We start from the raw sequence: 26,476 nt of genomic DNA, 5'->3' as shown, positions 1-26,476 counted from the left end.
GGGCTGGATCACTCTGGTGAGGGAAGGTGAATTGCTGGTACTCCGATGCGGGCTGGATCACTCTGGAGAGGGAAGGTGAATTGCTGGTACTCCGATGCGGGCTGGGTCACTCTGGTGAGGGAAGGTGAATTGCTGGTACTCCGATGCGGGCTGGGTCACTCTGGTGATGGAATGTGAATTGCTGGTACTCCGATGCGGGCTGGATCACTCTGGTGATGGAAGGTGAATTGCTGGTACTCCGATGCGGGCTGGATCACTCTGGCGACGGAAGGTGAATTGCTGGTACTCCGATACGGGCTGGGTCACTCTGGAGACGGAAGGTGAATTGCTGGTACTCCGATGTGAGGGAAGGTGAATTGCTGGTACTCCGATGTGAGGGAAGGTGAATTGCTGGTACTCCGATGTGAGGGAAGGTGAATTGCTGGTACTCCGATGCGGGCTGGATCACTCTGGTGACGGAAGGTGAATTGCTGGTACTCCGATGCGGGCTGGGTCACTCTGGAGACGGAAGGTGAATTGCTGGTACTCCGATGCGGGCTGGATCACTCTGGTGATGGAAGGTGAATTGCTGGTACTCCGATGCGAGCTGGATCACTCTGGATAGCGAAGGTGAATTGCTGGTTCTCCGATGCGGGCTGGGTCACTCTGGCGACGGAAGGTGAATTGCTGGTACTCTGATGCGGGCTGGATCACTCTGGTGACGGAAGGTGAATTGCTGGTTCTCCAATGCGGGCTGGATCACTCTGGTGACGGAAGGTGAATTGCTGGTACTCCGATGCGGGCTGGGTCACTCTGGTGACAGAAGGTGAATTGATGGTACTCCGATGCGGGCTGGGTCACTCTGGTGAGGGAAGGTGAATTGATGGTACTCCGATGCGGGCTGGGTCACTCTAGTGAGGGAAGGTGAATTGCTGGTACTCCGATGCGGGCTGGGTCACTCTGGTGATGGAAGGTGAATTGCTGGTACTCCGATGCGGGCTGGGTCACTCTGGTGAGGGAAGGTGAATTGCTGGTACTCCGATGCGGGCTGGGTCACTCTGGTGAGGGAAGGTGAATTGCTGGTACTCCGATGCGGGCTGGGTCACTCTAGTGAGGGAAGGTGAATTGCTGGTACTCCGATGCGGGCTGGATCACTCTGGTGACGGAAGGTGAATTGCTGGTACTCCGATGCGGGCTGGATCACTCTGGTGACCGAAGGTGAATTGCTGGTACTCCGATGCGGGCTGGGTCACTCTGGTGACCGAAGGTGAATTGCTGGTACTCCGATGCGGGCTGGGTCACTCTGGTGAGGGAAGGTGAATTGATGGTACTCCGATGCGGGCTGGGTCACTCTGGTGAGGGAAGGTGAATTGCTGGTACTCCGATGCGGGCTGGGTCACTCTGGTGACGGAAGGTGAATTGCTGGTACTCCGATGCGGGCTGGGTCACTCTGGTGAGGGAAGGTGAATTGCTGGTACTCCGATGCGGGCTGGGTCACTCTGGTGAGGGAAGGTGAATTGCTGGTACTCCGATGCGGGCTGGGTCACTCTGGTGAGGGAAGGTGAATTGCTGGTACTCCGATGCGGGCTGGATCACTCTGGTGACGGAAGGTGAATTGCTGGTACTCCGATGCGGGCTGGATCACTCTGGTGACCGAAGGTGAATTGCTGGTACTCCGATGCGGGCTGGGTCACTCTGGTGACCGAAGGTGAATTGCTGGTACTCCGATGCGGGCTGGGTCACTCTGGTGACCGAAGGTGAATTGCTGGTACTCCGATGCGGGCTGGGTCACTCTGGAGAGGGAAGGTGAATTGCTGGTACTCCGATGCGGGCTGGGTCACTCTGGAGAGGGAAGGTGAATTGCTGGTACTCCGATGCGGGCTGGGTCACTCTGGTGAGGGAAGGTGAATTGCTGGTACTCCGATGCGGGCTGGGTCACTCTGGTGAGGGAAGGTGAATTGCTGGTACTCCGATGCGGGCTGGATCACTCTGGTGAGGGAAGGTGAATTGCTGGTACTCCGATGCGGGCTGGATCACTCTGGTGACCGAAGGTGAATCGCTGGTTCTCCGATGAGGGCTGGGTCACTCTGGCGACGGAAGGTGAATCGCTGGTACTCCGATGCAGTCTGGGTCACTCTGGTGACCGAAGGTGAATTGCTGGTACTCCGATGCGGGCTGGGTCACTGTGGTGACCGAAGGTGAATTGCTGGTACTCCGATGCGGGCTGGGTCACTCTGGAGAGGGAAGGTGAATTGCTGGTACTCCGATGCGGGCTGGGTCACTCTGGTGAGGGAAGGTGAATTGCTGGTACTCCGATGCGGGCTGGGTCACTCTGGTGAGGGAAGGTGAATTGCTGGTACTCCGATGCGGGCTGGGTCACTCTGGTGACGGAAGGTGAATTGCTGGTACTCCGATGCCGGCTGGATCACCCTGGCGAGGGAAGGTGAATTGCTGGTACTCCGATGCGGGCTGGATCACTCTGGTGACCGAAGGTGAATCGCTGGTTCTCCGATGAGGGCTGGGTCACTCTGGCGACGGAAGGTGAATCGCTGGTACTCCGATGCAGTCTGGGTCACTCTGGTGATGGAAGGTGAATTGCTGGTACTCCGATGCGGGCTGGGTCACTCTGGTGAGGGAAGGTGAATTGATGGTACTCCGATGCGGGCTGGGTCACTCTAGTGAGGGAAGGTGAATTGCTGGTACTCCGATGCGGGCTGGGTCACTCTGGTGATGGAAGGTGAATTGCTGGTACTCCGATGCGGGCTGGGTCACTCTGGTGACGGAAGGTGAATTGCTGGTACTCCGATGCGGGCTGGGTCACTCTGGTGAGGGAAGGTGAATTGCTGGTACTCCGATGCGGGCTGGGTCACTCTGGTGAGGGAAGGTGAATTGCTGGTACTCCGATGCGGGCTGGGTCACTCTAGTGAGGGAAGGTGAATTGCTGGTACTCCGATGCGGGCTGGATCACTCTGGTGACGGAAGGTGAATTGCTGGTACTCCGATGTGGGCTGGATCACTCTGGTGACCGAAGGTGAATTGCTAGTACTCCGATGCGGGCTGGGTCACTCTGGTGACCGAAGGTGAATTGCTGGTACTCCGATGCGGGCTGGGTCACTCTGGTGAGGGAAGGTGAATTGATGGTACTCCGATGCGGGCTGGGTCACTCTGGTGAGGGAAGGTGAATTGCTGGTACTCCGATGCGGGCTGGGTCACTCTGGTGACGGAAGGTGAATTGCTGGTACTCCGATGCGGGCTGGGTCACTCTGGTGAGGGAAGGTGAATTGCTGGTACTCCGATGCGGGCTGGGTCACTCTGGTGAGGGAAGGTGAATTGCTGGTACTCCGATGCGGGCTGGGTCACTCTAGTGAGGGAAGGTGAATTGCTGGTACTCCGATGCGGGCTGGATCACTCTGGTGACGGAAGGTGAATTGCTGGTACTCCGATGCGGGCTGGATCACTCTGGTGACCGAAGGTGAATTGCTGGTACTCCGATGCGGGCTGGGTCACTCTGGTGACCGAAGGTGAATTGCTGGTACTCCGATGCGGGCTGGGTCACTCTGGTGACCGAAGGTGAATTGCTGGTACTCCGATGCGGGCTGGGTCACTCTGGAGAGGGAAGGTGAATTGCTGGTACTCCGATGCGGGCTGGGTCACTCTGGTGAGGGAAGGTGAATTGCTGGTACTCCGATGCGGGCTGGGTCACTCTGGTGAGGGAAGGTGAATTGCTGGTACTCCGATGCGGGCTGGATCACTCTGGTGAGGGAAGGTGAATTGCTGGTACTCCGATGCGGGCTGGGTCACTCTGGTGAGGGAAGGTGAATTGCTGGTACTCCGATGTGGGCTGGGTCACTCTGGTCACGGAAGGTGAATCGTTGTTACTCCGATGCCGGCTGGATCACCCTGGCGAGGGAAGGTGAATTGCTGGTTCTCCGATGCGGGCTGGGTCACTCTGGTGAGGGAAGGTGAATTGCTGGTACTCCGATGCGGGCTGGATCACTCTGGTGACCGAAGGTGAATCGCTGGTTCTCCGATGAGGGCTGGGTCACTCTGGCGACGGAAGGTGAATCGCTGGTACTCCGATGCAGTCTGGGTCACTCTGGTGACCGAAGGTGAATTGCTGGTACTCCGATGCGGGCTGGGTCACTGTGGTGACCGAAGGTGAATTGCTGGTACTCCGATGCGGGCTGGGTCACTCTGGAGAGGGAAGGTGAATTGCTGGTACTCCGATGCGGGCTGGGTCACTCTGGTGAGGGAAGGTGAATTGCTGGTACTCCGATGCGGGCTGGGTCACTCTGGTGAGGGAAGGTGAATTGCTGGTACTCCGATGCGGGCTGGGTCACTCTGGTGACGGAAGGTGAATTGCTGGTACTCCGATGCCGGCTGGATCACCCTGGCGAGGGAAGGTGAATTGCTGGTACTCCGATGCGGGCTGGATCACTCTGGTGACCGAAGGTGAATCGCTGGTTCTCCGATGAGGGCTGGGTCACTCTGGCGACGGAAGGTGAATTGCTGGTACTCCGATGCAGTCTGGGTCACTCTGGTGATGGAAGGTGAATTGCTGGTACTCCGATGCGGGCTGGGTCACTCTGGTGATGGAAGGTGAATTGCTGGTACTCCGATGCGGGCTGGGTCACTCTGGTGAGGGAAGGTGAATTGCTGGTACTCCGATGCGGGCTGGGTTATTCTGGCGACGGAAGGTGAATTGCTGGTTTTCCAATGCGGGCTGGATCACTCTGGTGACGGAAGGTGAATTGCTGGTACTCCGATGCGGGCTGGATCACTCTGGTGACGGAAGGTGAATTGCTGGTACTCTGATGTGGGCTGGATCACTCTGGTGAAGGAAGGTGAATTGCTGGTACTCCGATGCGGGCTGGGTCACTCTGGAGACGGAAGTTGAATTGCTGGTACTCCGATGCGGGCTGGATCACTCTGGTGACGGAAGGTGAATTGCTGGTACTCCGATACGGGCTGGATCACTCTGGTGAGGGAAGGTGAATTGCTGGTACTCCGATGCGGGCTGGGTCACTCTGGTAAGGGAAGGTGAATTGCTGGTACTCCGATGCGGGCTGGATCACTCTGGTGAAGGAAGGTGAATTGCTGGTACTCCGATGCGGGCTGGATCACTCTGGAGACGGAAGTTGAATTGCTGGTACTCCGATGCGAGCTGGATCACTCTGGTGACCGAAGGTGAATTGCTGGTACTCCGATGCGGGCTGGGTCACTCTGTTGACCGAAGGTGAATTGCTGGTACTCCGATGCGGGCTGGGTCACTCTGGAGAGGGAAGGTGAATTGCTGGTACTCCGATGCGGGCTGGGTCACTCTGGTGAGGGAAGGTGAATTGCTGGTACTCCGATGCGGGCTGGGTCACTCTGGTGAGGGAAGGTGAATTGCTGGTACTCCGATGCGGGCTGGATCACTCTGGTGACGGAAGGTGAATTGCTGGTACTCCGATGCGGGCTGGGTCACTCTGGTGAGGGAAGGTGAATTGCTGGTACTCCGATGTGGGCTGGGTCACTCTGGCCACGGAAGGTGAATCGTTGGTACTCCGATGCCGGCTGGATCACCCTGGCGAGGGAAGGTGAATTGCTGGTTCTCCGATGCGGGCTGGGTCACTTTGGTGAGGGAAGGTGAATTGCTGGTACTCCGATGCGGGCTGGATCACTCTGGTGACCGAAGGTGAATCGCTGGTTCTCCGATGAGGGCTGGGTCACTCTGGCGACGGAAGGTGAATTGCTGGTACTCCGATGCAGTCTGGGTCACTCTGGTGATGGAAGGTGAATTGCTGGTACTCCGATGCGGGCTGGGTCACTCTGGTGAGGGAAGGTGAATTGCTGGTACTCCGATGCGGGCTGGGTTATTCTGGCGACGGAAGGTGAATTGCTGGTTTTCCAATGCGGGCTGGATCACTCTGGTGACGGAAGGTGAATTGCTGGTACTCCGATGCGGGCTGGATCACTCTGGTGACGGAAGGTGAATTGCTGGTACTCTGATGTGGGCTGGATCACTCTGGTGAAGGAAGGTGAATTGCTGGTATTCCGATGCGGGCTGGATCACTCTGGAGACGGAAGTTGAATTGCTGGTACTCCGATGCGAGCTGGATCACTCTGGTGATGTAAGGTGAATTGCTGGTACTCCGATGCGGGCTGGATCACTCTGGTGAGGGAAGGTGAATTGCTGGTACTCCGATGCGGGCTGGGTCACTCTGGTAAGGGAAGGTGAATTGCTGGTACTCCGATGCGGGCTGGATCACTCTGGTGAAGGAAGGTGAATTGCTGGTACTCCGATGCGGGCTGGATCACTCTGGTGACGGAAGGTGACTTGCTGGTACTCCGATGCGGGCTGGGTCACTCTGGTGATGGAACGTGAATTGCTGGTACTCCGATGCGGGCTGGATCACTCTGGTGACGGAAGGTGACTTGCTGGTACTCCGATGCGGGCTGGGTCACTCTGGCGTCGGAAGGTGAATTGCTGGTTCTCCGATGTGGGCTGGGTCACTCTGGCTTGTCGTAGCAGCAACTTGCGAAGGCTTCTTAACACTCTCGCCCCAAATGGCTAAAGCCAGGGTTTTATAAGCTGCTGGTTCTGGTTGAGGGTAGATTACCTTGATTGCCAAGCTCAAGGGACTCGTGAAAACAGAATTAGAAGGGAACAAGGCGTTAATGGTCCGGATCGCAACCGAACTAAATTTAAAGGGGAACCGATCCGAACCATGAAAGTTCGTTCTAAATGGTCTTCGAGGGAAGTTCAAACTGTAGGTAGTGTATTTCATGCAGAACCTATGTTCAGCGTGTGACTAATCCAAATGAAGCAACCAACTAGTTCAGAAATGAGTTCCAACATTTATGTGCACGTTTAGACTGGTTTAACTGTACTGATCCCTTTTCCTTTTTCCCCTATTAACTGTTTGTTAAAGCTGAAATATCTGTAAATGTACTTCCAGCTTTAATCTTATTAATCTTCAATTTAATCTTATGCTGGTGTAATGTCTGTTACTTCCAGGCCAAATAAAACTTTGTATGGGACAGCACTTACACAGCATTCACTACAATTTCCGTTCTCTCAATTGAATATTCCAACTTGCCTATTTGGTTAAACTCGAATCATAGTGACTTTTGACATGTGCTGTTTGTTGAAGGTGGCCTTCGCACCATTACCAATGCATTGTTGAGCCACGCTGTTGTTAGCCAGAGTTAGTTATTGAGCCAAGTTTGTTACGAGCCATGCTGAGAGAGGTATATTTTCGTCTGGAATTAGAATGCTATATGAATGCTGTATAAGGTTTGATTAAGCAGCTTATTTCTGTGTTTAAGACAGTGCTTCATGGAAAGTGAGGGGTATTATTGTGGATGCTGTGGAGATTAAGGTCGGGTGTGATACAACTACTAGTGATGTAACTGAAGGGGTAGGGGTACCTGGAGAGGTGGAGCCATAGCCAGTTCATATAACTGGTGTCGGAGAAAATGTGGCTGAGGGTGAAGATTTTAAAGGAAATTTGTTCTCTTTTCTGTGGAGTTAGGGGAAGACTTTGATGTGAAAGCCTAAAAGATCTGTTGATTTAAGTTCTGAGCTGGTATCGGCTATCACATCACTGGTTGAGAAATGCCAAAGTGTACCTGGGGAATGTCCAAGTTATCATAGTCTGAGAGTGTTCTCTGGAGTCAAATCCACACCCAATGGGGAAGACATATATGAGGCTTGGGCTGAGCAGGCATCACTGTTATTGGATTAATGGCAGTGGTCAGATAACATGAAAGGAACAGAGACTGGTGAATAATTTAAAGGGTCCAGCGGCTGATATAGTGAAGTTCCTTAAGACAGAAAATCCGTAAGTCTCACCAGCAAACTGTATGCAAACTCTGGAAGATGCTCTTGCCACTGCTGAAAGTTCAGCCAATCTTATGATGAAGTTTAGGCACACATTCAAGGAGGAAGGAGAGAAACTTTCTGCCTAGATTATCAAGTTGAAGAAACTTCTGCACAGTTTGTGCCAAAAAAAGAGCAAGGAGAAAAATGGGGAGAATTTTTTGAAGACCTTGTCCATCCACCCAATGCTCAGAGCTGTTTTACAGAAGGTGCAAGTTCCTCCTAAACAGGATGCTGAGCATAAATGAGGAACTGCATGGTATTCCTAGTCTACGAGTGTCATGCTATGCCGTGGAGGAGTAGCTAGAGTGACAGAGGTCACCCCTTTCTAAGAGAGGTCTCGTCAGTTTGCACCAGCGGTGGTTGAAGATGTTTGGCAGTACCTGCTTAAACTGAAGGAAGCTTCAGGGGTGGGGAGGGAGGGACTTTGAGTCACCGGGAGGTACGAGTGAAGGACAGGAGGAGGCATCTCCAAGTAAACAGGAATAGTCACAAGGAGTGCCTGAGGCTGAAGAAGCTGAAGATGAGATAAGGGGATCTCAGAGGGTCAGAAAACTCCCAGATAGGCTGGCCTATGATGCACAGGGAGAACCGAGTGTTGTGGTTATCCCCTAGGGAGATATGTTACTTCCATTTACAAATGGGTTGAAGGTTCTGAAATCAGGAAATTTACGTGAATACTGTGTTATTTATAATGGATTGATAAGTTCTGATGAGGACATGGCTATGTTTTGGCGGGGGAAGAATGTAATACTTGGTTAAGAAGATGTTTTATTGTATTCGTACTGCTGTGCTGTGAGTTATTTTTGTTTTAATAGTTTTTCTGCAAACACCATGTGTTTGGTTAGTTAAGCTTCAGACACTAGTGTTTTGGCTTCGGTTGAGATAAGGAGCATTTGTTTTGCCGAGGAATATTGTATAAGCCAAATGAGTTTGTCTGGTAATGTGCTGTAGCATTCTGTTCAGTGGGATGCATGGGACATTCCAGAGGGCTGGCTGGGATCAGATTTCTGAAGGACAGTATTCTGGTTTTGGGTCTTTAGTTGGCGGGGTTAGAAGTGGAAGGTAGTTCGGAATGTAGCACAAGGAAGATGCTCGCAGAATCCCGCCATTGTAAGACGTGTTTTGTGCAGATGGATGGTTCCAAGAAGGTAGTGCCAGTACTTCTGAGTTCGCCAGTTCGTTCAAAATGGTCTTTGAGTAAAGTTCGAACTGTAGTTGTTGTCTTTCATGCAGAATGCGTCATCAGCGAGTGACTAATCAAAGCGAAGCTCCCGACTACTTCAGAAATGAGCTCCAACATTTATGTGCACATTTAGATTGGGTTAACTGTAACGGGCCCTTTTCTGTTCTTCCTTACCAACTGTTTGTAAATGTACTTCCTTTTCTGTTGGTGTAATGTCTGTTACTTCCTGGCAAACGATAACTTTTCAGGGGACGGCATTTACACAGCATTCAAAACAATTTTCGTTCAGTCTTTGGAATATTCCATCTTTGCTGTTTGTTTGAACTCGAATCATACCGGCCCTAGACGTGTGTTGCTTACTGAAGGTGGACTTCTCACCATTACCCATGCACAGCTGAGGCACGTGGGTGTCAGCCAGAGCTAGCGAACGAACCAGGGTTGCTAGGAGCCACGGTGAGAGGAGCACAGAACTTATTCAGGTCACCATAAAGGGATAATACTTAGAGGATGCGTGACAGTTGGCATTAGCATTCAGACACTGATGATCACTGCCTATGAACATATCTACATGAAAATATTTATTTTATTTTATTTATTGAGATACGGCGCGGAATAGGCCATTCCAGCACTTCAAGCCACGCCGCCCAGTCACCCCCAATTTATCCCCAGCCTAATCACCGAACAATCTACGATGACTAATTAACCTACGTCTTTGGAATGTTGGACGCCAGTCTATCGCGAGGTTAACCCCCAGCATGTTGCCGGTACCCATTTTCAGCGCTGGGTGGACTGGAGCAACGTGCGGTTAATGGCCTTCCTCAAGGACACAACACGCTGCCTCGACTCCTATCGGGGGGGGGGGGGGGGGGGGGTGGTCCCGTACTCTCAGTCGCTTCATGCCAGGGAAACCGGCATAAGCACCGGCCTGATGAGCCTATAAGGCTCGGGACAGACTTTAACTAACTCTTGGGAATGTTGGGTGAAACTGCAGCACCTGGATGAAACCCACGCCATTATGGGGAAAATGTGCAGACTCGTCACAATCAGCGGCAGGAACTGAATTGGTGTGCTCACCACTACGCTACCATCATGCATTCAATACTCAATGTCGCCATTACAGTGGCCTATCACACACCAGAAACTCAAATCGTTCAGATGTACAGATATCGTAGCTACAAGAAATAACAAGAACTCAGGCTGTGAGTGTACTGGAGGGTTCCACTCCAGCAACTGTGAATTATAGTCAGATACAGGACACATCTTCTCCACTTGTCTTAAGTAACAGCAATGCAGCAAAGACAACGTTTTAATTCCACTTTCTTTTCCCATTCCCACATATCAGTCCATGGCCTCCTCTACTGCCGCGATGAGGCCACACTCAGTTAAAGGAACAACACTTTATATTCGCCTGGTTAGCCTTGAACCTGATGGCACTAACATCGATTTCTCGAACTTCCGGTAATGCTCCCCCACCACCAAATCTCCATTACCATTTCCCATTCCTAATTCCCATATTCCCTGCCCCTGCTACTTGCCCATTACCTCACTCTGGTGCTGTTCCGCTCCCCTCTCTTCCATGGGCTTTTGTCCTCATCTATCAGATTCCACTTTCTCTAGCTCTTTATCTTTTACACCTGACTTCCCAGCTCTTTACTTCACCCTTCCTCCTCTGCCCTGTTTCACTTATCACCTTGTAATTCTTCCTCCCCTCCCCCACCCTCTTACTCTGACTTCTCATCTTCTTTTCTTCAGTCCATGTAAAGGGTCTTGGCCCGAAACGTCGACTGTATACTCTTTTCCATAGATACTGCCTGGCCAGCATTTTGTGTGTGTTGTTTTTTACAAGATACATCATTCTTCTCGCAAAATATCTATTCACTTTCCCATTGGTCATTTAGTTGTTCACATCGTATAAGACCATAAGATGTAAGAGCAGAATTAGGCCATTTGGTCCATCGAGTCTGCTCTGCCATTTCATCATGGCTAATCCAATTTTCCTCTTAGCCTTAATCTGTTGCCTTCTCTTCGTATCCCACCATGCCCTGACAAATCACGAATCTATCAACCTCTTCCCTGAATATACTTAAAGTGTTGGTCCCCACAGCTGCCTGCGGTGAAAATTTCTACATATTCACCACCCTCTCTGTAAAGAAAGTTTCCAGAGATTATTAAAGAAAGGATGTTAACATATTATAATATGCAGATTATTAACCAAAGGATATCGAATGTGCTTTGCAACGTCAACCATATTGTAAAGGAGGGACAGACGGCATACGGGGACACCTACCACATGGTGTTCCGTCTCCAAGTCACGCCATGTGCTAACGTAGAATTGTGCTCCTTCTCAGCTGGGTAGAATTACTTGAATGTTACATATAGCAGCACTACGGTAGTACGTTCAATGGAGTTATGTGCATTTCTAAAAAAACATTCATATCAGTATATCGTTAGTGGGCATTAGGGATAGCAGTAAATTAAATAGTTTACCGAATGGGTGACCACGAGGGCTGACGAAGGGAGGGTGAGAAACAGGTGGTAAACATAGCTTTAGCACAGCCTCTGACAGAAGGTTAGATCATTTGGAGTGCAGGGTGCGGTAGAAAATTGGGTACAGAATTGCCTGGTAGTATGAATGAAAGATTGGTAGATGCAGGCTGTTTTTCAGATTGGAGGCCAACGACTAGTTCTGCGCCACAGGGAGTTGCGCTGTGTCCATATTTGTTCGTCATCAACGTTTCCAATTTGGATGAGAAGGACGTTAACATCGTCAGTAAGTTTGCGGATGACATCAACATTGATTGCGTAGTGTACAGCGAAGAAACTTATTTAAGATTACAGCAGCATCTCGAAAAATGGGAATGTGGGCCAAACAAAATCTCAGATGGATCGTAACTCAGAGAAGTCCTAAGTGTAAGTTTAACGCGGGCAGGACGCATGCACATTGCGAGACTCCGGAGAGTGTTAAGAAGCAGAGAGGTCTAGGAGTTTAAGTACACAGCACCTTGAAAATGGAGATACAGATTAACAGTGTGGCCAAAGAAGCGTTTTTCCTGCATCTTTTCATCAGTCAAGACACTGAGTAAAAGGGCTGGGATGTTATCTTGCAACTATACTGGACGTTGGTAAAACTACGCTTGGAGAATTGCGTGCACTTTTTGTCACCAAGTTATTGGAAGGACGTCTTTAAGCTTAAAAGGATCCAGAAAAGAAGCCCAAGAACGCCACCAAGACTGGAGCGCTTAACGTATCCGGAAAGACTGGATAGTTTGCAATTTCCTTTCCAATGGTGCGTGCGAGACTGAGAAGACACCAGACATAAAATCACGAGGGAGAAGATAGGTGAACGATCAATCTCTTTCCCAGGATAGTGAAGTCTAAAATTAGAGCAAATAAGAGAAAGGCATAATAAAGGCATAAAAGCATAATAATGATTTTCAAACAAATGGTGGTAAATATATGCGACAAAATACCAGAGGAAATGATAGAGCCAGGGCAATTGGGACATTTCTTGGGAATTTAGACAGCTTCACCGTGAAGAAAAGTTTAAAATAGTATGGGTCAAAATATGAGAATTGTATTATCTCTGATTGGCCACTTGGAAGGCGGAGACGATTGGGCCGAAGGAGCTGTTTCTGTGATCTCTAACTCAGCGATTTTATGACTTTATTAGACACGCGTTTTGTTCAAAGCACTGAAAATAAATGAAAAATCCATTTTGTTCCCCATGTCTATACTTCCACACCTGATAAACAACTGCATTTCCGAAAAGGTTTTGAGCATGTTAAGCTGATTTGTGCCAGGGACATGTAAATAACGCAGAGCTCTTACCCAGCTCCCTCTAACGAGCCTGCTTTCTCCATCGAGCAGTTTCAGTGGTTTTATGCACACACACACGCACAGACATACATGTGTGTGTGTGTATATATATACGCACACACACGCATACATGTGTGTGTGTGTGTATATATATATATATATATATATATATATATTTATATATATATATATATATATATATTTATATATATATATATATATATATATATATATAGATATATATATATATAGATATAGATATATATATATATATATATATATATATATATATATATATATATATATCTTTCTGCTCATTGCTCATCACAACGTCGCATTTATTGGTGAACAGAACTATCATACTTCAAGTATGATAACCACAGTTAACCTATAAAATCTACCAGCCACTTACGGTATTTCCATTACGTATAAATTTACCCAATGGGCGATAATGAAGAAAGGCGAAAATCTGCTTCTTACTCGTAAACGGCTATTCTCGAATAAAAGATATGCAACACATTTCACAGTACCAGTAACCACATCAGAGTCAGGGGGAAATGTCAGATATTCGCTGTTTCCGCTAGTAATTAAGTATCCAATTTGCAGAAAGAATTCATTCAATCTTATCTCTGCTTGTCTTCGCTTTTTCTCCTTTAACCTGATGGTATTTCTATTCCAGCCTCCTACCAGCTTACCGATTACATTTTACACATCCAAATCCTCCAACTGAAGTTGCAAAGTTACTTCCATCTATACCTTTGTTCAGTGCGAGTGTGATTAACGTCACGGGAAACGAGTACGTGATAAGTCAGGGTGAAAATCTTCGAAAACATTTTATTCAAACGATCGGGAGTTGCTCCGAAGCGGCGGGAGTGCCTCCCAGTTAAACGTAATTGTATGTGAAAAGAGTCAACAAGAAGTAGAATGGTGGGATTTAACATCCGTGTTCAAGTCATCTCGAATCAAATTATATTAGACATATTACTGAAGCAGATGGTGAGTCTGTGCAAGGAGAAGGACAGTACGATCCGAGAAGCAATGTTCAGCCCTTCACTGAACAGATAGAGTACGTGTCAAATTTATTAATAAAATAAATCTTTATGACTATAAGCACCTGCTTTTATAGCTAAATATTTAACTGTACGAGCTTATTAACATTACGCAGTATAAAAAGCTCTTCGGAACTAATTTATAGAACTGACAGTTTTCTCCCATTTTTTCAATTTTCTACACACTACTGAAATTTACCGGGTGACTCTGGACTCAGGTGCTATGACTCTGGGTGACTCTGGCACTGACATCGGGATTTCAGTGCTCAAACTGAGGGCTTCAGGATGTGAGCACGAATGTTTTAATGCTCAGATATGGAATTAGTTATCGAAAGAACTGATTATGACAGATAACTTTTCTTAAACAAATTTTTCTCAAGCCTGAAGTAAATCTGTTATTATGTTTGATCCTTCACCTGACATCTCTCTAATTCTTAGACAGTACTATATACGTCACTGGACATGAGTGATCGTACACCATTTGTAGGACTCGAGCATGATATTCCTGTTAGGGTTTGTTCATTAGAGGCCGATCCGAAATTCACATATTCTGTTGCAATGTGGGCAAGGGTGAGTGGTGTGGCGTTGGTGGGGTTGGTGGCTGGGTATCTGGTTGTTCAGTCTCTCCTTTGGGAGCTGTGATGAGGTGGTGCAAGCATTACACACACACACACACACACACACACACACACACACACACACACACACACACACACACACACACACACACACACACACACACACACACACACACACACACACACACACACACACAGTAAATTAATGACTTCTTCCTTGCCTGTAGCAGGGATGATGGCCTCAAAATAAGGAGACAGCATTTAAGAACAGAGTTAACAAGGATTCTTTTTACTCATTAGAGTATTCTCAGAGATGTAGCAGAGGACATGTAGTTGCTGAATGTTTATAAAGATCTGATGGAAAGGTATTTAGACACAGTGGCATCAGAAGATGCAGTGACTCCACAGGACAATTGGTAGTGTGAGTCTCATATGGCTGAGGGCCTGACTGACGTCCTATTTCTGTCCCCTTTCCTTCTTCTCACAGAACAGCCAAACTTGCATCAGCTGTCTAATGAGTAGTTAGTTGAATATACTATCACCCAACAAAATCTTCAGCATAATATTAACGCTTTGTGCACATTGTGTGTATGCCGATTCTCCTAGTTATTTATAGTACCTGAAATAGATTTTTCTTCGGAAATAATTCTGAAATTACATCTAAAACAAAACAAAAAATCCAGTTTGGTTTCTCCTCTGGTTAGGACGAATGTTAAAATATCTGGTTTCTGATAATAGTGATCACTGTTTGTAGTGTCTTGCTGTGTGACCCCATGTTCAGGTACAGCAAGATTTATTATTGCCTAACTTATTTCTAAATCTATGCAGTGTATTTGAATGACTTCTGGTTGCAGAACAAGTTCTATAAATGCACTTTATTTTGGTTCTCTCTTATCTGAATAATTTATTTTAATTTTGCTTTACAGTTCAGTAAAATCTAAACACAGATTTTAAAGTTACAAGACTAATTTATACAGTATAAAGGCAAATACACTGCATCCGCTTGTTCTTACAGAATGGAAAATAGAAGGCTACAGACCACATGGTGGGAGATGGAGAGGTCGGCATAGATGAGTTGGGCTGAACAGCTTGTTTCTGCACTGCACGATTCTAAGTTTCAGTGTAGACAAGGACTGCCGCCTGCTAAGGTGTGTCATATCACAAACAAGAGAAAACCTGGAAATCCAAGCAACACACGAAATGCTGGAGGAACTCAGCAGGTCAGGCAGCATCTATGGAAAAGAGCACAGGACTGGAGAAAATAAAAAGATGAGGTGTCAGTGTAAGAAGGTGGGGAGGGGAGGAAGAAGTACAAGGTGATAGGTGAGCCGGTGGTGGGAGGGGAGGAAGAAGCACAAGGTGATAGGTGAGCCGGTGGTGGGAGGGGAGTTGAAATAAAGAGCTGGGAAGTTGATTGCTGAAAGAGATACAGGCCTGGAGAGGGACAATCTGACATGAGAGGGCAGAAGGCCATGGAATGAAGAGAAGGGGGAGGAGCACCAGAGGAAGTGATGGGCAGGTAAAGAGATACAGTGAGAGAGGGAAATGGGTACGGGGAAAGGTGAAGGGCAGAGGTATTAACGGAAGTTGGAGAAATCGATGTTTATGCCGTCAGGTTGGAGGCTTCTCAGATGGAATATCAGGTGTTGTTCCACCTGTCTGAGTGTGGCCTCATTGTGACAGGAGACGAAGGCACGGACTGACTTGTTCCCCTTCTCCAGCTCTCTATCTCTTTCACCAATCAATTTCCCAGCTCCTTACGTCAAGTAGGCTTCACCATTCAATCATGGCTGATCCTTCTTTCTCATCCCCAGCCTTTTCCCAGTAACCATTGATGCTGTGTCCAAGCAATAACCTATGAAGCTTTGCCTTAGTACACTCAACGACCTGGCCTCCACAGCTGTCTGTGATAACAAATTCTACAAATTCATCATCGTCCAGCTAAAGGCATTTTTCCGCATCTCTGGATTTTAAGTGGACTCCCCTCTATTCTCTTGTCCAAGATTCCCCCACCATGGGAAACATCCTTTCCACATCTATTCTGTTTAGGCCTTTCAATATTCGAAAGGTTTCAGTGAGATCCCCCTCATCCTTCTGAATTCCAGCGAGTACAGACCCAGAGCCATCCAACGTTCCTCGTATGATAACCCTTTCATTCCTGGAATCATCCTTGTGAACCTCCTCTGCACCCTCTCCACTGCTTCCTTAGACAAGGAGCCCAGAACCGTTCATTATACTGAAGGTGAGGCCTTACCAGTGCCTTATAAAGCCTCAGCATCACATCCCTGCTCTTGGATTCTAGACCTCTTGAAATGAATGTTAACATTGCATTTGCCTCCACAGCACCGACTCAACTTGCAAATTAATATTTAGGGTGCTCTGCACAAGGATGCCCAAGTCCCTTTGTATGTCAGATTTTTGGATTTTCTCTCCATTTATAAAATAGTCTGTACATTTACTTCTAATACCAAAGTGCATGACCATGCAATTTCCAACACTGAATTTCATTTGCCACTTTCTTGCCCATTCTTCTAATCTGTCTGTCCTTTTTCAGCCTAACTCTTTCCTCGACACTACCTGCCCTTTTTAATTTCCAACTAGTTTCTAAATATCCTCAGTGTGAGTAACCTCCGATCCATCAAACGTCTCACATTTCACCTGCGCTCACGCGTTCGTGATCCTATGACGAATTAACTGTTTACTGTTATAAAATATAGTATATGCATATTGAAAGACCAGAAGCTCTCAACTGGATGGATACCGGAATCTACTGGAGAATCATAACTTTGGCCAAGTACTGCAACCAATTTCATCCGCTGGATGTAAGGCCACGAACGGGGTCAGTTGTTTGGGAAATTCGACTTGAAATAAGGGCTTCACTTATAAAGGCAAGTTGACACATAACCCTGTACCACTTAGGTGTGTTGCTTGTTTCTTGTTGTCAAGCAAGGGACGTTGCAGTTAAAATTCAATCAGGTATAAGAAATTCCAGGTTTGGTTCCTTTAGTACTTGGGATTCCGTTCCGAATAAATAACATTGACACTTTTCATTTTTCTCAGCTATGAATTGATTGTGTCGTTCTCCCTATGATAAACAGTTTCTGCTTTCTCGGTCCCTGCCATGGCGATAGGGGCATAGGTCAAGTTCCTATCTGGCGGCCTCTGCTTGGTCTGAAAAATACACATTAGTAGGGATAAATCACTACTTTCAATTTTTTAGCTATATTGAGTTTAATGTTAAACATAGCCCGGAGAACTTTGCAAAATCACCACTGTCTCAAAAAACTACCAATTAACAGTACTTGTATCATTGCTTGCAACGCTAAATAGTTGAACTTTTCTGGCCTGTTATCTCTATTTTTGCTCTACCTTTTCTGCCACGTAGATGAAATATACTGTATACTTTAATAAAAAGATCAACATAGAACATAGAATAGTACAGCACAGTACAGGCCCTTCGGCCCACAATGTTGTGCCGACCCTTAAACCCTGCCTCTCATATATCCCCCCAACTTAAATTCCTCCATATACCTGTCTAGCAGTCTCTTAAAGTTCACTAGTGTATCTGCCTCCACCACAGACTCAGGCAGTGCATTCCGCGCACCAACCACTCTCTGAGTAAAAAACCTTCCTCTAATATCCCCCGTGAACTTTCCACCCCTTACCTTAAAGCCATGTCCTCTTGTACTGAGCAGTGGTGCCCTGGGGAAGAGGCGCTGGCTGTCCGCTCTATCTATTCCTCTTAATATCTTGTATACCTCTATCATGTCTCCTCTCATCCTCCTTCTCTCCAAAGAGTAAAGCCCTAGCTCCCTTAATCTCTGATCATAATACATACTCTCTAAACCAGGCAGCATCCTGGTAAATCTCCTCTGTACCCTTTTCAATGCTTCCACATCCTTCCTATAGTGAGGTGACCAGAACTGGACACAGTACTCCAAGTGTGGCCTAACCAGAGTTTTATAGAGCTGCATCATCACCTCACGACTCTTAAACTCTATCCCTCGACTTATGAAAGTTAACACCCCATAAGCTTTCTTAACTACCCTATCTAGTGTGAGGCAACTTTCAGGGATCGGTGGACATGTATCCCCAGATCCCTCTGCTCCTCCACACTACCAAGTATCCTGCCATTTACTTTGTACTCTACCTTGGAGTTTGTCCTTCCAAAGTGTACCACCTCACACTTCTCCGGGTTGAACTCCATCTGCCACTTCTCAACCCACTCCTGCATCCTATCAATGTCTCTCTACAATCTTTGATAATCCTCTACACTATCCATACCACCACCAACCTTTGTGTCGTCTGCAAACTTGCCAACCCACCCTTCTACCCTCACATCCAGGTCATTAATAAAAATCACAAAAAGTAGAGGTCCCAGAACAGATCCTTGTGGGACACCACTAGTACAACCCTCCAATCTGAATGTACTCCCTCCACCACGACCCTCTGCTTTCTGCAGGCAAGCCAATTCTGAATCCACCTGGCTGAACTTCCCTGGATCCCACGCCTTCTGACTTTCTGAATAAGCCTCCTGTGTGGAACCGTATCAATGGTTTCCACAGCAGAGGAAATACAGAATTAGGATGATGGTCAAGTCATCCATTACCTTACTAAATGGCAGAGCAGCTGGATGGAATGAAATGCTTACACTTGCTGCAAATTCCCACATTAATACGTACCTGTGCATAAACCATCCTCTCTTGATTCACGGGCCCTGGAACTTTCCGGGATTTGGTAAGATCTAGTGCAGCGTAAGGCACCATCGCCTCGCTTGTAGACTGCATAGACTGAAACACAGAAATATACACATTTTAAAAGTGCAGGTGCCAGAAACGATCAATACGCACAAACGTACGATGCCGATTACGAACCTGTACGGCCTTAATCAATGCACCTGCACAAATAGTACGAAAGAAAATATCATACATCGCGTCGACAAAGATCCTAAGTATGATCTTTGGTAATCCGTAAATTACCGTAATTCCATACTTGCTTGGTGTTGGACTTTACAATCACAAAACGATAACTTCTCGCAAAGAATTAAAAGTAAGTAATTAAGTAAATTCAGCTAAAGACCAAATTAGTGCTTGCAACCACATACTGTAATTTCAGTTTCCGATTACTAGCCTCATTTAGTCATAAATCAAAAGCCTGTTTTTCGTTAAGTCCATGCACCAAGCAGCACCAGCCTGTCACTTTCTTTTGAGGACACAGTACAGAATAGGGAAATATCACTCCAGCAGCAGTCTGAAGGCACGGCCGGTCTGCTTCAGGCACGAACGGTCTGCTTCAGGCACGGCCGGTCTGCTTCAGGCACGAACGGTCTGCTTCAGGCACGAACGGTCTGCTTCAGGCACGGCCGGTCTGCTTCAGGCACGAACAGTCTGCTTCAGGCACGAACAGTCTGCTTCAGGCACGACCGGTCTGCTTCAGGCACGGCCGGTCTGCTTCAGGCACAGCCGGTCTGCTTCAGGCACGAACGGTCTGCTTCAGGCACGGCCGGTCTGCTTCAGGCACGAACAGTCTGCTTCAGGCATGACCGGTCTGCTTCAGGCACGAACGGTCTGCTTCAGGCACGAACGGTCTGCTTCAGGCACGGCCGGTCTGCTTCAGGCACGAACGGTCTGCTTCAGGCACGAACGGTCTGCTTCAGGCACGAACAGTCTGCTTCAGGCACGACCGGTCTGCTTCAGGCACGAACGGTCTGCTTCAGGCACGAACGGTCTGCTTCAGGCACGGCCGGTCTGCTTCAGGCACGGCCGGACTGCTTCAGGCACGACCGGTCTGCTTCAGGCACGGCCGGTCTGCTTCAGGCACGAACGGTCTGCTTCAGGCACGACCGGTCTGCCTCAGGCACGGCCGGTCTGCTTCAGGCACGGCCGGTCTGCTTCAGGCACGAACGGTCTGCTTCAGGCACGGCCGGTCTGCTTCAGGCACGAACGGTCTGCTTCAGGCACGAGCGGTCTGCTTCAGGCACGGCCAGTCTGCTTCAGGCACGGCCGGTCTGCTTCAGGCACGAACGGTCTGCTTCAGGCACGAACAGTCTGCTTCAGGCACGAACGTTCTGTTTCAGCCACGGCCGGTCTGCTTCAGGCACGAACAGCAGGTATAATCGATATTCATGTCATTGCTCTGGAGTTAAAAGCATCCAATAATAGATCACCGATTTTGTTGGTAGCAAGCAAGGTTGTTAAAAAGGGAGTTTAATGTATCAGTTTAGCAAAGTAGGATATAATCTCCTATTAATGTTAACAGACAAAATATATTAGAAACATACAGCATAGAAAACCTACAGCACAATACAGGCCCTTCAGCCCACAAAGCTGTGTCGAACATGTCCCTACCTTAGAAATACCTGGGCTTTACCTATAGCCCTCTGTTTTTCTAATCCCCATGTAGTCATCTAGGAGTCTCTTAAAAGACCCTATTGTTTCCACCTCCACCAGCCCATTCCATGCACTCAGCACTCTCTGCGTAAAAAAATCTTACTCCTGACATCTCCTCATATCGGATGCTGACTACTGTCTAGCAGACAAACGCAGAGATTTCTAGTTTCATTGTTATGCGGGTTATAATGCTATGATTGTCTGCAAATTAAGCTGATGGTGATTAGAGGAAGCAGCAAGTGTCAACAGTCCTGTGGGCACGAACGTCCAATCCACATTTTGATGCTAATTTTACAACTTAATAATCAAATACCTACGACAATTAATGTATATACACACACACACACACACACACACACACACACACACACACACACACACACACACACACACACACACACACACACACACACACACACACACACACACACACACACAGAGTAAATTAATGACTTCTTCCTTGCCTGTAGCAGGGATGATGGCCTCAAAATAAGGAGACAGCATTTAAGAACAGAGTTAACAAGGATTCATTTAACTCATTAGAGTATTCTCAGAGATGTAGCAGAGGACATGTAGTTGCTGAATGTTTATAAAGATCTGATGGAAAGGTATTTAGACACAGTGGCATCAGAAGATGCAGTGACTCCACAGGACAATTGGTAGTGTGAGTCTCATATGGCTGAGGGCCTGACTGACGTCCTATTTCTGTGCCCTTTCCTTCTTCTCACAGAACAGCCATACTTGCATCAGCTGTCTAATGAGTAGTTAGTTGAATATACTATCACCCAACAAAATCTTCAGCATAATATTAACGCTTTGTGCACATTGTGTGTATGCCGATTCTCCTAGTTATTTATAGTACCTGAAATAGATTTTTCTTCGGAAATAATTCTGAAATTACATCTAAAACAAAACAAAAAATCCAGTTTGGTTTCTCCTCTGGTTAGGACGAATGTTAAAATATCTGGTTTCTGATAATAGTGATCACTGTTTGTAGTGTCTTGCTGTGTGACCCCATGTTCAGGTACAGCAAGATTTATTATTGCCTAACTTATTTCTAAATCTATGCAGTGTATTTGAATGACTTCTGGTTGCAGAACAAGTTCTATAAATGCACTTTATTTTGGTTCTCTCTTATCTGAATAATTTATTTTAATTTTGCTTTACAGTTCAGTAAAATCTAAACACAGATTTTAAAGTTACAAAACTAATTTATACAGTATAAAGGCAAATACACTGCATCCGCTTGTTCTTACAGAATGGAAAATAGAAGGCTACAGACCACATGGTGGGAGATGGAGGGGTCGGCATAGATGAGTTGGGCTGAACAGCTTGTTTCTGCACTGCACGATTCTAAGTTTCAGTGTAGACAAGGACTGCCGCCTGCTAATGTGTGTCATATCACAAACAAGAGAAAACCTGGAAATCCAAGCAACACACGAAATGCTGGAGGAACTCAGCAGGTCAGGCAGCATCTATGGAAAAGAGCACAGGACTGGAGAAAATAAAAAGATGAGGTGTCAGTGTAAGAAGGTGGGGAGGGGAGGAAGAAGTACAAGGTGATAGGTGAGCCGGTGGTGGGAGGGGAGGAAGAAGCACAAGGTGATAGGTGAGCCGGTGGTGGGAGGGGAGGAAGAAGCACAAGGTGATAGGTGAGCCGGTGGTGGGAGGGGAGTTGAAATAAAGAGCTGGGAAGTTGATTGCTGAAAGAGATACAGGCCTGGAGAGGGACAATCTGACATGAGAGGGCAGAAGGCCATGGAATGAAGAGAAGGGGGAGGAGCACCAGAGGAAGTGATGGGCAGGTAAAGAGATACAGTGAGAGAGGGAAATGGGTACGGGGAAAGGTGAAGGGCAGAGGTATTAACGGAAGTTGGAGAAATCGATGTTTATGCCGTCAGGTTGGAGGCTTCTCAGATGGAATATCAGGTGTTGTTCCACCTGTCTGAGTGTGGCCTCATTGTGACAGGAGACGAAGGCACGGACTGACTTGTTCCCCTTCTCCAGCTCTCTATCTCTTTCACCAATCAATTTCCCAGCTCCTTACGTCAAGTAGGCTTCACCATTCAATCATGGCTGATCCTTCTTTCTCATCCCCAGCCTTTTCCCAGTAACCATTGATGCTGTGTCCAAGCAATAACCTATGAAGCTTTGCCTTAGTACACTCAACGACCTGGCCTCCACAGCTGTCTGTGATAACAAATTCTACAAATTCATCATCGTCCAGCTAAAGGCATTTTTCCGCATCTCTGGATTTTAAGTGGACTCCCCTCTATTCTCTTGTCCAAGATTCCCCCACCATGGGAAATATCCTTTCCACATCTATTCTGTTTAGGCCTTTCAATATTCGAAAGGTTTCAGTGAGATCCCCCTCATCCTTCTGAATTCCAGCGAGTACAGACCCAGAGCCATCCAACGTTCCTCGTATGATAACCCTTTCATTCCTGGAATCATCCTTGTGAACCTCCTCTGCACCCTCTCCACTGCTTCCTTACACAAGGAGCCCAGAACCGTTCATTATACTGAAGGTGAGGCCTTACCAGTGCCTTATAAAGCCTCAGCATCACATCCCTGCTCTTGGATTCTAGACCTCTTGAAATGAATGTTAACATTGCATTTGCCTCCACAGCACCGACTCAACTTGCAAATTAATATTTAGGGTGCTCTGCACAAGGATGCCCAAGTCCCTTTGTATGTCAGATTTTTGGATTTTCTCTCCATTTATAAAATAGTCTGTACATTTACTTCTACTACCAAAGTGCATGACCATGCAATTTCCAACACTGAATTTCATTTGCCACTTTCTTGCCCATTCTTCTAATCTGTCTGTCCTTTTGCAGCCTAACTCTTTCCTCGACACTACCTGCCCTTTTTAATTTCCAACTAGTTTCTAAATATCCTCAGTGTGAGTAACCTCCGATCCATCAAACGTCTCACATTTCACCTGCGCTCACGCGTTCGTGATCCTATGACGAATTAACTGTTTACTGTTACAAAATATAGTATATGCATATTGAAAGACCAGAAGCTCTCAACTGGATGGATACCGGAATCTACTGGAGAATCATAACTTTGGCCAAGTACTGCAACCAATTTCATCCGCTGGATGTAAGGCCACGAACGGGGTCAGTCGTTTGGGAAATTCGACTTGAAATAAGGGCTTCACTTATAAAGGCAAGTTGACACATATCCCTGTACCACTTAGGTGTGTTGCTTGTTTCTTGTTGTCAAGCAAGGGACGTTGCAGTTAAAATTCAATCAGGTAAAAGAAATTCCAGGTTTGGTTCCTTTAGTACTTGGGATTCCGTTCCGAATAAATAACATTGACACTTTTCATTTTTCTCAGCTATGAATTGACTGTGTCGTTCTCCCTATGATAAACAGTTTCTGCTTTCTCGGTCCCTGCCATGGCGATAGGGGCATAGGTCAAGTTCCTATCTGGCGGCCTCTGCTTGGTCTGAAAAATACACATTAGTAGGGATAAATCACTACTTTCATTTTTTTAGCTATATTGAGTTTAATGTTAAACATAGCCCCGAGAACTTTGCAAAATCACCACTGTCTCAAAAAACTACCAATTAACAGTGCTTGTATCATTGCTTGCAATGCTAAATAGTTGAACTTTTCTGGCCTGTTATCTCTATTTTTGCTCTACCTTTTCTGCCACGTAGATGAAATATACTGTATACTTTAATAAAAAGATCAACATAGAACATAGAATAGTACAGCACAGTACAGGCCCTTCAGCCTACAATGTTGTGCTGACCCTTAAACCCTGCCTCTCATATATCCCCCCAACTTAAATTCCTCCATATACCTGTCTAGCAGTCTCTTAAAGTTCACTAGTGTATCTGCCTCCACCACAGACTCAGGCAGTGCATTCCACGCACCAACCACCCTCTGAGTAAAAAACCTTCCTCTAATATCCCCCGTGAACTTTCCACCCCTTACCTTAAATCCATGTCCTCTTGTACTGAGCAGTGGTGCCCTGGGGAAGAGGCGCTGGCTGTCCACTCTATCTATTCCGCTTAATATCTTGTACACCTCTATCCTGTCTCCTCTCATCCTCCTTCTCTCCAAAGAGTAAAGCCCTAGCTCCCTTAATCTCTGATCATAATCCATACTCTCTAAACCAGGCAGCATCCTGGTAAATCTCCTCTGTACCCTTTTCAATGCTTCCACATCCTTCATATAGTGAGGCAACCAGAACTGGACACAGTACTCCAAGTGTGGCCTAACCAGAGTTTTATAGAGCTGCATCATCACCTCACGACTCTTAAACTCTATCCCTCGACTTATGAAAGTTAACACCCCATAAGCTTTCTTAACTACCCTATCTAGTGTGAGGCAACTTTCAGGGATCGGTGGACATGTATCCCCAGATCCCTCTGCTCCTCCACACTACCAAGTATCCTGCCATTTACTTTGTACTCTACCTTGGAGTTTGTCCTTCCAAAGTGTACCACCTCACACTTCTCCGGGTTGAACTCCATCTGCCACTTCTCAACCCACTCCTGCATCCTATCAATGTCTCTCTACAATCTTTGATAATCCTCTACACTATCCATACCACCACCAACCTTTGTGTCGTCTGCCAACTTGCAACCCACCCTCATACCCTCACATCCAGGTCATTAATAAAAATCATGAAAAGTAGGGGTCCCAGAACGGATCCTTGTGGGACACCACTAGTCATAACCCTCCAATCTGAATGTACTCCCTCCACCACGACCCTCTGCTTTCTGCAGGCAAGCCAATTCTGAATCCACCTGGCCGAACTTCCCTGGATCCAACGCCTTCTGACTTTCTGAATAAGCCTCCTGTGTGGAACCATATCAATGGTTTCCACAGCAGAGGAAATACAGAATTAGGGTGATGGTCAAGTCATCCATTACCTTACTAAATGGCAGAGCAGCTGGATGGAATGAAATGCTTACACTTGCTGCAAATTCCCACATTAATACGTACCTGTGCATAAACTGTCCTCTCTTGATTCACGGGCCCTGGAACTTTCCGGGATTTGGTAAGATCTAGTGCAGCGTAAGGCACCATCGCCTCGCTTGTAGACTGCATAGACTGAAACACAGAAATATACACATTTTAAAAGTGCAGGTGCCAGAAACGATCAATACGCACAAACGTACGATGCCGATTACGAACCTGTACGGCCTTAATCAATGCACCTGCACAAATAGTACGAAAGAAAATATCATACATCGCGTCGACAAAGCTCCTAAGTATGATCTTTGGTAATCCGTAAATTACCGTAATTCCATACTTGCTTGGTGTTGGACCTTACAATCACAAAACGATAACTTCTCGCAAAGAATTAAAAGTAAGTAATTAAATAAATTCAGCTAAAGACCAAATTAGTGCTTGCAACCACATACTGTAATTTCAGTTTCCGATTACTAGCCTCAATTAGTTATAAATCAAAAGCCTGTTTTTCGTTAAGTCCGTGCACCAAGCAGCACCAGCCTGTCACTTTCTTTTGAGGACACAGTACAGAATAGGGAAATATCACTCCAGCAGCAGTCTGAAGGCACGGCCGGTCTGCTTCAGGCACGAACGGTCTGCTTCAGGCACGGCCGGTCTGCCTCAGGCACGAACAGTCT

The sequence above is a fragment of the Hemitrygon akajei genome, chromosome 17 (assembly GCF_048418815.1).
Source record: "Hemitrygon akajei chromosome 17, sHemAka1.3, whole genome shotgun sequence".
Classification (NCBI taxonomy): Eukaryota; Metazoa; Chordata; class Chondrichthyes; order Myliobatiformes; family Dasyatidae; genus Hemitrygon; species Hemitrygon akajei.
This window is presented reverse-complemented; position numbering follows the sequence as displayed.